Source organism: Propithecus coquereli, unplaced genomic scaffold (assembly GCF_000956105.1).
Source record: "Propithecus coquereli isolate 6110/MARCELLA unplaced genomic scaffold, Pcoq_1.0 Scaffold80, whole genome shotgun sequence".
Classification (NCBI taxonomy): Eukaryota; Metazoa; Chordata; class Mammalia; order Primates; family Indriidae; genus Propithecus; species Propithecus coquereli.
Window position 1 is genome coordinate 6,640,462 of NW_012154174.1, and position 13,978 is coordinate 6,654,439.

The 13,978-nt window shown below is 35.0% G+C and overlaps 1 protein-coding gene across 1 annotated transcript in view; it reads right to left on the reverse strand.

Annotated features, from left to right (window-relative positions):
• ADK (adenosine kinase) overlaps positions 1-13,978 on the reverse strand; it is a 336,692-nt gene that overhangs the window by 548 nt on the left and 322,166 nt on the right. The gene's annotated exons all lie outside the window — the stretch shown is intronic.

Below are 13,978 nucleotides of genomic sequence, written 5' to 3' on the forward strand. Positions count from 1 at the left end.
TTTTCTAAAGAGCTCAGGTTGGGACATGCCAATTTGCCATCAAGTCAATCTCGTCTTTCTAAGCCTAGATATCATGCTTTCCTTTCACTTTGAGATGAAAAGTTTATAAGAAAGAAATACTCGCCAAATAATATTACTTTGGGTCTTCACAGCTGAGAATTTATTAGTTATCCTTCTTCCCTTCCCTCTAGATTCCTTCTGTGTTATTGTTATTCCTAGCTATTGGGACAAAATTCTATTATCTAGATGTCTCCCCAAATACAATTGTGGGAGATGAAAAGTTATAAAGGACTTTACATCTCCCTTTCATTCCCAGAAGTAACGGTGAAATAATTTCTGTGGTTAAGCACGATGGACCAGCTTGACATTAAAATAAATTATGCTAAGGTAAAACAAAAAAATAGTGTTGAGGACTTCTGCTTCTGATCAAGATGGAATAAAAGGGACCAGACTTATTTTTCTTTCAGCAACAACAAAAACAAGATAAAATATATGAAACAAAGTTTTTCAAATATTGTACATCAGCCACAAGAGATTCATGAAAGAGGGGAAACAAATGAGGTAAAACATAAAATTGCTCTAGCGTACTACCTAGAGAGAGTTACCAGGCCACAACACAAGGAAGGACAACCTAGGCAGATCCTTAACAGTACCACTGAGTTGAGAAGATGGGATTGGGAGTATAAATAGGCCCAAATTAACAAATCTCTAGGCATACTGAGAGAGAGAGAGAGAGAGAGAGAGAGAGAGAGAGAGAGAGAGAGAGAGAGAGAAGACACAAATTATCAATATTAGGAATGACAGGAGTGGGTGATATCACAATAGAATCTACATATATTAAAAGGTTAATTAGGAAACATCAATAACATAAGCCAATAGATTGGCAAGTTAGAGGAACAGGACAAATTCCTTGAAAGTCACAAACTATCAAAGCTTACTCAGGAAGAAACAGATAACTTGAAGAGCACGGTATATCTATCAAATATATTGATTTTGCAGCTAAAAAGTTTCCCATATAGGAAGTCCCAGGTCTAGATGGTATCACTGGTGAATTCTACAAAATATTTAAGGAAGAAATTAATACCAATGCTATACAAACATCTCAGAAAACTGAAAAGAAGGGAATACTTCCCAATTCGTTCTTTGAGGCTAGCATTACTCTGACATCAAAACCAGAAAAGAAAACTACAGACCAATATTCCTCATGAATATAGATACAAACATTCTAAAGAAAATTTTAGCAAATCAAATCCAACAATATATTTTACAAGATAATAAGTCATGATAAACTGGGGTTTATTCTAGAAATGCAAGGTTGGTCTAACATTTAAAAAATCAATGTAATTTACCAGATTAACTAAAAAAGTCATAAGATCATCTTAATAGATGCAGAAAAAGCATTTGACAAAATCCAACATCCATTCCTAATAAAAACTTTCCGCAAACTAGGAATAGAGGGGAAATTTCTCGATTTAATACAGGGCACTTAGGAAAAACTCATTGCTAATATCATTCTTAAGGTGAATGATGGAATGTTTTCCTCTTAGCATAAAGAACAAGGCAAGAGTGTTTGCGCTGAAACACCATACTGGAGACTCTAGCCAATGCAATAGGGCAAACAAAAGAAATAAAAGGCATCAAGATGGAAAAGGAAGTAAAACTGTCACTGTTTCACATGGCATGATTGTCAACATCTGTGGTTCTCAACAGGCAGCTCTGCCCTTTCATAGGACATTTGGCAACGTCTGGAGATATTTTGGTTGTCACAACCAGGGCAGAGGATGCTACTTGCATTTAGTGGGTAGAGGCCAGGGACGCTGCTAAACATTGTACAATGTCCATAACGTCAAGGTTGAGAAATCCCAGTCTATGTAGAAAATCCTACGGAATCTAGAAAAGAGTTACTAGAACTACTAAGTGAGTTTAGCAAAGTTCCACAATACAAAAATCAATTGAATATCTACACTAGTAATGTGTATATGTGTTGCAATTGTATATACTAGCAAATAACTAGTAGAAATATTAAAAATATTTAACCACAGCATTAAATATGTGAAATGCCTAGGAATAAATCTGATGAAAGTTATGTAAGACCTGCACACTGAAAATGACAAAACAATGCTGAGAGATATAAAAGAAACCTAAATCAATGGAGACATATGAAGTGTGCATAGGTCAGAAGATTCAATATTCTTATCAGCTCTGCAGAAATTTTTATATTGATTCAGTGGAATACCAATCAAAATTCTAGCAGGCATTTCTTCTAGAAACTGACAAGCTGCTTCTAAAATTTGTATGAGAATGCAAAGATTAGCTAAAATACAAACTTTGAAAAAGAACGAAGCCAGAGGATTTATATTACCTGATTTCAAAACTTATTATAGAATGACAATAATCAAGACACTATAGCATTAGCATATAAAAATAGACAAATAGATTAATGGAACTGAATAGAGTCCAGAAATAAACCTACCTCTATGTGGCCAATTGATTTTTGACCAAACTTCCCAAGCAATTCAATGGAGAAAGGATACTCTTTCTAACAAATTATATTATTAATAGAAAAAATGGATGCCATATATGAGGAAAAGAAACAAACACTTCAATCTTTACCTTATATCATCTACAAAAATTCACTTGAAATGAATCATAGACCTAAATGTAAGAGATAAAACTATAAAACTCTGAGAAGAAAACATAGGAGAAAATCTTAGTGATCTTGAGTTTGCTAAGATCACTAAGACATAAAAAGTACAAACTTTTGGCTGGGCACGGTGGCTCACGCCTGTAATCCTAGCACTCGGAGGATTGCTTGAGCTCGGGAGTTTGAGACCAGCCTCAGCGAGAGTGAGACCCCGTCTCTACTAAAAATAGAAAAATTAGCTGGGCATCGTGGCATGCATCCACAGTCCCAGTTACTTGGGAAACTGAGGCCGGAGGATCCCTTGAGCACAAGAGTTTGAGGTTGTAGTGAGGTACATTGATGCCACTGTACTGGGGTGACAGAGTGAGATTCTTATCTCCAAAAGAAAAAAAACAGTACAAACTTTTATAGAAGAAAAAATAATTTAGACTTTGTTAAAATTAAACATTTTTGTACTTCAATAACAAGAAAAAACTCAATAAAAAATGGGCAAAAGTATTCAATATTTCAGCAAGAAGAAGATGCAAAATAGCACATGAAAAGATGTTTAACATCACTACTCATTAAAGAAATGCAAATTGAAATCACAATTAGATACCACCACACACCCATCAGAGTGGCTAAAATTTGAAAGACTGACCATAACAAGTGTTGGCAAGGGTATGGATGAACTGGAACTCTCATACACTGATTGTGGGAATGTAAAATGATAAGACCACTTTGGAAAACCATTTGTCAGTGCCTTAAAAAGCTAAAACATACATTTACCATATGACCTGTTCTATTTCTAGGTATTTACCCAAGGTAATAAAAGCATATACCCACACAAAGACTTGTAAATAAATGTTCACAGCAGCTTTACTTGTAACAGCCCCAAATTGGAGACAATCCAAATGGGGATGAGGTGGCAGGAAGGTGGGATTACAAAAGGCCATGGGAGTGGCGATATGTCTATAGTGATGGTTTCATGAGTGCATGCCTGTGTCCAAATTTATAAAATTGTACACTTTAAATATGTATAGTTTATTGTATGTCAATTATACTGCAATAAAACTGTAAAAAAAGTAAAAAGAAAAAAAGTATAGTTGTAAGTAAGATAGGTCAAGAGTAGAAGAATCTGGGCTACTTTCTCCTTAGGGGAAACTTGAGCTGCTGCAGGGGTACTCAGATACTCAGAACAGATGATAATGAGAAACTGTTCTGTAGCCAGACTTCTGGGCCTTCCCCTAGGCCCTGGGCAGCCTGAGGGGGATGAAGGTTAATTGAGAAGCTGTGGTATAATAACCTGCAGAGAGCATTATAAGAGATTTATGTCCTTCCTCTTCTACCATTCTGACCACACAGGCTTTTCCCAGCCAGATTTGGGGAATGCTCTGTATTAGATGAAATAAATAAGTATTCCCAACCAAAGAATAAAATTAGTATGGTTACTAGGATGATATATTTTGAAGACATTTGCTTAGACTGTGAAATCACTCTCTCAAGAGGTTTAGTAAGAGTATTTTATCACTGAGCTTTCAGGTAACAGTCAGAGGTCAATATTAACTTTCTGCCAAACCATGAGACTAAAATGCTCAGTCTACACAGTGAATGGAGCAGATGCCAAATTCAGAGTCAGATCAGCTTACAATGGAAACGCGTCTACTAGACGCCTTATAAGCAACATCTGTTTTTCTCATTTCTCCTGGTATGATCTTCGTGAGAAAAAGAAAAGCTTATGTTTATGAAATATTTTTGTGAAGCAAAAGTACTAGTATCCTTTTTCTAAGAGAAGAGCTAGTTGATGAATGAAGTGAAGTACTCTGAAGAATCTTTTGCTTTGACAAGTAGAAAACCTGGATGCTGAAAAAAGCCAAGACATTTGCCCAAGGTGAATATCAGTTTTTCAACAATTGATTTTTAAAAACCAACTAAGCTGAAACACAGACATTACATAATCAATTATAAGCAGAACCTTCAAAAAGCTGATGTGGGTCTTAAAGGTTGTATAAAATTATTTAAAAAAACAAAGGGAGCTCATATTTAAAGAACTGTAGTGAATCCTTTTATAATGAATAAGCATTCCCAAGATACTATTTATTGTGTAAAATATACATAAAATTTACTCTTTTAACAATTTTCAAATGCACAATTTGGTGACAGTAAGCACATTCACAATGTTGTGCAATTATCATCTTGATCTATTTTCAAAACTTTTGCAACACCCCAGCAGAAACTCTGCACCCTTTAAACAGTAACTCCCCATCGCTCTTCGCCTCTAGCCCCCGGTAACTGCTATGCCGCCTTTTTGTCTCCATGAATTTGCCTATTCTAGGTACCTCATGTAAGTGAGATCATACAATATTTGTCCTTTGTGTCTGACTTATTTCACTTAGCATAATGTTTCCCAGTATAATTTTAAGCTTACATTTTCAATTATTAGCCTGCCTAAAGTATATTTTATTTGGAAAGAATTTCAAATTCACACAAAAGTTGCAGGAATAAAAATAGTACAAAAAGCACCTGTATATCCTTTACCTAGATGCACAGTATTGTTAACATTTTGCTCCATTTGCATGTACTCTTTTCTCTTTTGTCTTTTTTTTTTTTTTTTTTTTTGAGACAGAGTCTGGCTCTGTTGCCCAGGCTAGAGTGCCATGGTGTCAGTCTAGCTCATAGCAACCTCAAACTCCTGGGCTCAAGCCATCCTCCTGCCTCAGCCTCCTGACTAGTTTGGACTATACGTATGCGCCACCATGCCCGGCTTATTTTTTTCTATATATTTTTAGTTGCTTGGCTAATTTCTTTCTATTTTTTAGTAGAGATGGGGTCTTGCTCTTGCTCTGGCTGGTCTCGAACTCCTGACCTTGAGCGATCCATCCGCCTCGGTCTCCCAGAGTGCTAGGATTACAGGCGTGAGCCACCACGCCCGGCCACTCTTCTGTCTTTATACAATTTTATTTCCCTGGACTATTTGAGAGCAAGTTACATTTATCATGGCTTTTTACCTCTAAATACTTCAGTGTATCTTTCCTGAGAATACAGATATTCTCTTACATAACCACGGTCCAGTTATCAACTTCGGTAACACCGTTATAATACTGCTATCTAATTTACTGTCCATATTCCAATTTTGTCAATTACTGAATAATGTGCTTCATAGAAATTTTCCTCTCCAAGACAGAATCTAGTTTAGGATTTAACTGTTATATCATTTTGGTCTTCTTTAATCTGGAACATTTCCTCAGTCTTTCTGTGACTTTTGTGACATGGACATTTTTGAAAATACAGTTGTCTCCTACCCACTTTTTAATAGAGTGATTCTCATTTTGGATTTGCCTGATGTTTCCTCATGATTAAATTCAGACTACACATTTCCGGGCAGAGTATTACATAAATTATGTTGTATCCTTCTCAGGGTATCACATTTAGAGGCACATCATGTCCATCTGCTGTTTACTGGTGGTATTAATTTTGATCACGTGATCAAGATGTCCTATTTCTCCATTGTATAGTAACTATTTTTTCTTTGCATCTAACAAGCAGTTTGTGGGCAATTTAAGACCATGCAAGTATTCTGCTCCTCATCAAAAGTCCCCACCCGTCTCTCCTAGATTTAGTATCCACTCACGACGCTTAACTGAAGCAGTTCACACTGTGATGATTTTCCAACTCCAGCACACCTTTCACGTTTACCAGTCAGCCCTTGCCATTCCACCACAAACAAGAGCTCACCCCTTCTCTTATTATTTTTAGATGTATTTATTATCAATAAGGATGCACAGATTCTTTTTTTAAATTAATGGTTTATAATTCCTTCGGCCCTTAATTAATATGATGCTTAAAATGTCATAGTTTTTGCCAGTGGGATCCCCTTCAGGCTGGTGGCTCCTGTGTCCTCGGACGTGCCTTCACATTATTTTTGATCACTTCTTTAGGTCCTAGGCTCAGCTATGCCCTGGAATCAGCCATTTCTCTGAGGATAGCTGGTTCCTTTTAGCATGGAAGGTATTAGACCAAGATCTGGGTGGTAGGTGTATTCTGTGCTTCTGGACCCTATCGATGAACAGAGGTGGGAAGCATGCACGTGTACATACTCTCTCTCACACACACACACACACACACACACACACACACATCCATAAATGCACACAGACCTATTTTAGAAACTGAGTTGAAGCCAATACTTCCATTTCCAATGCATCCCCACAGGGTTCTTGCCTTTCCCCATTCCATTATTTGTATGTTCCTTCTTCTACAGTGAGAACCCTGGCTTCCAACAATATCAACATGTTTATTTATTCACTCAGTTTTGTAATACATCTAAACTGGTTTCAGAATCGCTTTACCTCTAACGCTACAAAAAAAATCCAGTAAGAGTTTAGGGCTGGTTTGCTGTTCTCCATGTAGTCAAATACTGTGTTCAGTACGTTACTTAGATTAGTTCTCTTTTTTACCCTCCTTCGCGGACCTCATTTTGCTTAGGAAAAGATTGGGAAAAGAGCTGGGTGCAATTGTTTCAGTTTGCTTTAAGTATTAGTCCCCCTCCCTGCATTCTACCCTATGATTTAATGTTATTTTTAAAAACATGTACAACATTAACATGTTTCTAAAGGTAAAAACGCTATGAAAGGTATACTCAGAGAAATGTCACTTTCTTTGCCCTATGCCTCCTTTCCCATCCCTTGTAGGTAACCAGTCTCGCTGTCTTCTGGTGTATCCTCCTGTATTCTTTTCATGGAGGTGAGCAGATACATGTATATTTTCTTATTTCCTCTTCTTTTTTTCCCTACACAAAAGGAGGTAGCTCTCTTGCCCTTTGTTTTTTTCACTCAAAAATATCTCCTGGAAATCATTCCACATTAATTCATAGCGATCTTCCTCATTCTTCCGCAGGTTTACAGCTGCATAGTACTACCTCCGAGTGTAGATACACCATAGTTTACTCAATCCATCTCCTGTGTGGACATTCATATAGTTTCCAGTGTCTTGCAGTTACAAATAATGCTGCAACGAGTATCTTTTGTATATGTATTTTTGTGTTGTTAGGAGCGTATCTTCAGGATAAACTCTAGAAGGTGTGGAAGGGTAAATGTATATATAGTTTTGTTAGATATTACCAAATTCCCCTTCATGAGGTTGAACCATTTGTATTTTTGCCAGTAATGTACAAGAGGGCCTGTTTCCCCACAACGTCTCTAGTAGAGTGTATTGTCCAGCTTTTGAGTTTTGTCAGTCCCATGGGTTAGAAAAGATATTTCGGTGTAATTTTAATTAGCATTTTTCTTATTATGAGTGAAGCGACACATCTTTTTGCATATTTAAAGAACAAATTTTTGTGAATTGTTTGTTTTTATCTTTTGTTTGTTTTTCTATAGGATTTTTTGTCTTTTTTTCCCACCCTCTATTTTTAAAAGTTCTTTGCATTTTAGGGGTAGTATTCCAATAGTGTTTTAGGAAAAATATACCAACAATAATAATATGCTACTAATCTGTGTCAGCAAGTAAATAAAGTACTTTTTCATATTTTATTCACCAAAACACAGCCTCAGGCCCTGGAGTGAGTTTGGTAAACACTATAGTAGATAAATATGGCTTGCAGATATAAATTATTTTTTTTAAAGTTTGCTCTTTTTAAGTAAAGATTTTGGGCTTACCAAGAGTCCAAGAGCCAAAATCTTAAATAACTGACTTGGAATGTGGGTTCAATATGAAAAAGTCTCTTAGGAGCCCTTTTTGCTAGTGCCATTAGCTTATGGTCGTTCTCAGTAAATCATCTTGAAAATAACGGGTAAGGCTCTGTATATATGCTTTTCAACATAGCCAAGAGAACAGGAACAGGACACATTACACTGGAGAACAAGAAACATCAACACAGGTTTCCACATCAAGAATTCGTATGCCGAGGCAATTGCTGCTGCCTTTTTACTTTGGTTCCTTCTATCTTTTTATAGATAGGTTTATCTAAGGGTCTTTCAGCTTTAGACCATGCTATGGACTTCAGTTCCTCTAGCTATTGAGGTGTAAAGTAAGTGAGAACCTCTCACTGATGATGATTTTGATTCCTGGGGTTACTGTTGGCTGGCTCTGAATCTTGGAACAATCTCTCCAAATAAACCTCTGGTCATTAATAAATAGTGAAGCCTACAGCCTACTATCTTCTGGTTGCTTTTCTTTGGACTTTTACTGATGTAATTGTGTAATTATGTGATCATTTTAGCTCAACTATATCTAGGGTCTGAGATGAGGCTTGAAACCTACATTTAAATTGTAGAGAGAGGAGGTACCAAGAGTGTTTCCTCAAACCACATATAGGTGGGATTGCTGGTGTGGGCAAAAGGCAATTTGATTGGCTAACTTAAGCTGTCTATTCCATGTGGTTACTGTAGAAGAGATGTAATATCTAGAATTTTCTTAGTGTCATTTACAGAGAGTTGAGAAATACTGTCAGTGGGTATGGAAGCCTTAATAGAGATACTTAATAAGAGTTAGCGGTATTTTAGAAGGAAATGAACAAAGTCTATGAGTCATTTTTTTCCTTTCCCTATACAGTTCCTTCAGTAATACTTTTCATGGTGGCTGGAATTAAAAACCCAGTAGATTTCATTATTGTTCATTCTACATTCAGCAGCAAAAAAGGATATATTAGCATTTCTGGTTGTCAACAGGTAAGAATGCCATGCCACGCTGACATTATAAACTTGGAAAAATCAAGTTTTAATGATTTACTTTTTACAAGTGTCAGTATATTGTATTATTCTGAAATTGTTTCCCCAAAGATACAGTACAAATGTATGTCCGTGACTATATCTTTATCTTCTTACAGAGCTCCAAGAGACCTTTAATATATAGTAAACCAGAATATGTATATGTAGAGTTTAAACATTTTAAAACATTTTTGGGAATATATATAATTTGTTCTAAAATCTCATTTTACACTAAATTTAAATTATTACATATCTAGGTAGTACCTTGTTTACCTGGCAAAATATACAAATGTATATGTGTTGAAAATGGATTTTAAGCCATTAATTTAAAGGTCAGAGAAAACTAATACTGTAAAATAGAGTAATACCTCATGTATATGAAGTCTTGAGCCATAGCTGCTCTCGTGGCCATCCATAGTACACCTATAAGGACCCCTCAGGCCTTCACTAAGAGCCTGTTTAGTTTATGTTTAATAAAGCAAGTGGAAAGAATTTTTTTCATTATAAAAGTGATATCCCATAACTGTAGAAAATGTAGAAAAAGTAAAACAGAATTAGAAAATAAATAAAACACATACATAGTCCCATTAAAAAGAATAATCAATGCTATTTAACACAGTATGGAAGTCCTAATAAGAGCAATAAGACTAAAAAAAATTTAAGAATTATAAAGGAAAAATAAATTTGTCAATATTTTCGGTTGAGAGCTCTGTATATAGAAAATCCCCAAAGAATCTGTGAATTGTTGGACTAAGTAAGAGAGTTTAGAAAGACTGCTGGATACAAAAGAAATATACAGATCAGTTATTCATATATGTGTGTGTGTGTGTGTATAGACACGTATATACATATAAAACAGCAACATTTTAAAAAATATAATTGGTAAAAATACAAAAGCAATACAAGTTTTACCAGCCTTTAATGAAGAAAATTACAAAACTTTATTAAAAGACATTACAAAGGACCTAAATGGAGCGATATGACAGATTTTTGGACATATTTAATACAAATTCAATCACAGTCTCAACAAGGTTTTGGGGAATCTGACAAGATGATTATAAAATTTATATGAAAAAGCAAAGGGTCAAGAATAGCCAGACATTCCTATCAAAGAGAAATAAGACAGGAGGGACGTGCTTTACCAAATTCAACACTTACATTAATCTATAATAATAAATATAGTGTTTATTTGCACAAATATATTAATAGATAAATAGTACAAAGGAAGAGAGCCTCAAAACAAACCTATGCAAATGTGGAAACTTCAGCTACAACAGAGTTGCCATTGCAAATCCATGGGGAAATGACGGTTTATTAGAAAAGTAGTGCACAGGCAACTAGTTTTCAATTTGGACAAATAAAATTACTTCACTCTATATTTAAAAAAAAATTCCAGTTGTATTAATGAATTAAATGTAAAGGGCAAAACTGTAAGACTTTTAGAAGAAATAAAGAAGAGTATGTTCTAGAGGTAGGAAGGATTTCTTAAATAAGATACAAAAAGCAGAAACCATAAAATAAAAGATTGATTCGACTATGCTAAAATGAAAACTTCTGTTTCTCATATGCTACCTTTAAAGAGGGGGGAAAAATCAAATTTGTTTTCTGGATACTAACAAAGGATTAGTAGCCAGAATATATTGAAGAAATTCTATAAATTAAGAAAAAAACAATCCAATAGAAAAATAGGCAAATATCTTGAATAGGCATCTCATCAAGGGGAGGCAAGATGTTCAACTTCATTAGTAGTGAGGGAAATGCAAATTAAAACCACAATGAGATCCTACCACAAATCCACTGGTTTAGCAAAAATTTAAGAATCTGACAATGCCAGCTGATGACGAGGATACACTGTAACCCTTGTGGAGCTGGTGGCAGTTTAAATTGCTACAGTCAATTTAAAAAATGATTTGGCATTACCTAGCAGACTAAGCATTTTTCACAACTAAGTATATATTCTAGAGAAATTCTTGCACCACAAGGAAACATGTATTAGAATATTTATAGCCACACTGTTAATAAAGTAAGTCCTCACTTAATCTTGTTGATAGATTCTTGGAAACTGCAATGTATGTCAAAACCAATTTTACCATAGGCTAATTGACATAAACAAGAGTTAAGTTCCTATGGCATATTTCTGGTCACAAAAACATGACCAAACTTTTAAATAAAGACCCAAAACACTTCCAATATTAAACACTGAAATAAATGTGAGCTATACATATATTTAAGAAAGATGAATAAAAACAAGTAAGATAATTATTTTCCCAATTTTTGGTGCATCAGTGAGTGATGACAGTCATAGTGGCAGTGGGTTAAATCAAGGAATAACTGTTTGCAAAGTGAAAATTGTAAGGCGCACCTCCGTCTACCACACAGTTCAAGAACAATGACAGATATGGCAGGCTCACTGAGCTCTTTCCTACCGCATTGTTTGTTGCCATGTGTTTGTATGGTTAGCATCCACTTTATGAATTTTTATTTTACAATGATTTGTATTCATTCGTTCATTTTCCAACCTGCTTATCTGAGTTCAGGGTCATGGGTGGCTGGAGCCTATCCTGGCAGCTCAGGGTGCAAGACAGGAACCCACCCTGGACAGGATGCCATTCTGTCGCAAGGCGTACTCACACAGTCATACTGGGACAATTCAGACACACCAATTAACCTAATGTGGACATATTTGGGATGTGGGAGGAAACTGAACACCAGAGAAAACCCATGCAGACATCAGGAGAACACGCAAACTCCATAGACAGTGGCCCTGGCCAGGAATCGATTTCTTTTCTCATCAGTGGTATAGTGAAATGACAATATCCAAAGACCTGCTGTATATGTTTATACACACACACACATACATACATATGTACATACACATGTGTATATATACATATGTGTCATGTGGTAGATACTGTCTTGTAGCCTGTTTTCATTTAAATAATACATTATCTAAATAATATGATACTATTTTTCACTTAGATTAGCAAAGATAAAAATATTTAATACAATGTATATCAAAGAAAAGTGAGCATTCTTATATATCAGAGGCTTAAGTTAGCACCCTTTATAAAGGGCACTTGTGCGATATCTATCAAAATTTTAAGTGCGTACAGCCTTCAGCCCAGCAATTACACTTCTAAGAATTTATCATGTGTATATATGCATGTGTTCAAGGGCATATGTGTTAATAAAAGCACATTCATTTCAGCATTGCTCATAATCAAAAAAAACCAATTTAATATTAGTACTATTATTTAATACACAGCCCATATTAAAATATCCCTAATTTTCCCAGTAATATTTCCTATAAATTTTTTTTTCCTTCTCCAGAATCTAATCCAGGATCACAGGTTGCTTTAGTTGTCATGTTCCTTTAGTCTTTTAATATAGAAATTACCCTGCCTCTTCAGTATTGCAAGACTTTGGCATTTTTGGAGTCACGGTAAGTTGTTTCATAGAGTGTCTCTCAATTTGGATTTGTCTTATGTTTCCTCATGATTAGATTCAGTTTTAACATTTTTGGTGGGAATATCACGGAAGTGGTACCGTGTGTTTCTCAGGGTTTCCCATCAGGGGGCATGTGGTGTTGCTTTGTCCCATCCTTGGTGATGTCTGATCACTTGGTTAAGGTAATGTCTGCCACATTCCTCCTTAGAAAAGTTATACGATTTATGTTAAACAAACAGTCCAACAACTTCAATAGGGGAAGAGTTAAACCCATGCAATGGAGTAATATAAATCAGTTAACCAGAATAAGGTAGATCAGTATTGCTGCTATGAAACAATCTTCAAGATTTGGGTAAGTGAAAAATCAAGAATATGGAACAGTAAACACAGCATACTCTCATTCAATAAAAAATTGGAATATGTATAATATATAAACTTGTACAGGCATAGAATATTTCTGGATGGATTCAATAGAAACTAGTATCCAAGGCTGCCTCAGAGAGTGGAATTAGAGGATTGAGGTGGGAGCAATATTTATTTTCTGTTAATACAAACATATATGCCCTTTTTGTACTATTTGTATTTTCTATAACTTACAGATATTACTCCTGCAATAAAAATAAATTAGGAACATTTCTCCATATCTTTAAATATTCTTAAAGACCATGCTTTTAAATGTGGCTCTTGCATCATTTATTTAATCCTACTATTGGATATTTAGGTGTTTCAAATTTTTTTACTACTATAAATAACACTGTGATGAATATCCTTATTACATTCTTATAATACTAATCAAATTGTGCACATATCAAACTTCCTTAGGATAAAGTATGTTGCAAATACTTCCCCTCACTTTGTCATTTGCCTTTTATTTTATTATATAGACATATTTATCTTTTCTTTAATAATTTTTCCACTGAATTTTGGCTGAGAAAAGTCTTCCATACCACAGGATCAGACAGATGTTAGCTTATATTTTCTTTTAGTTCTTTTATGGTCATTTAAGTCTTCATTCCATGTGAAAATTATTTTGGAGTACGACTGGTAGTGATCGACCTTTACTTTTTTCCCAAAGAGTTATATTTTTGTTCCATGACTTAAATAATTTACCTCATTCCTAGTGTTTTAAATTTTTTATTTTGAAATAATTTTATATTTATGGAAGAGTTGCAAAGATATAGAATGTTCCTGTATCCATTGA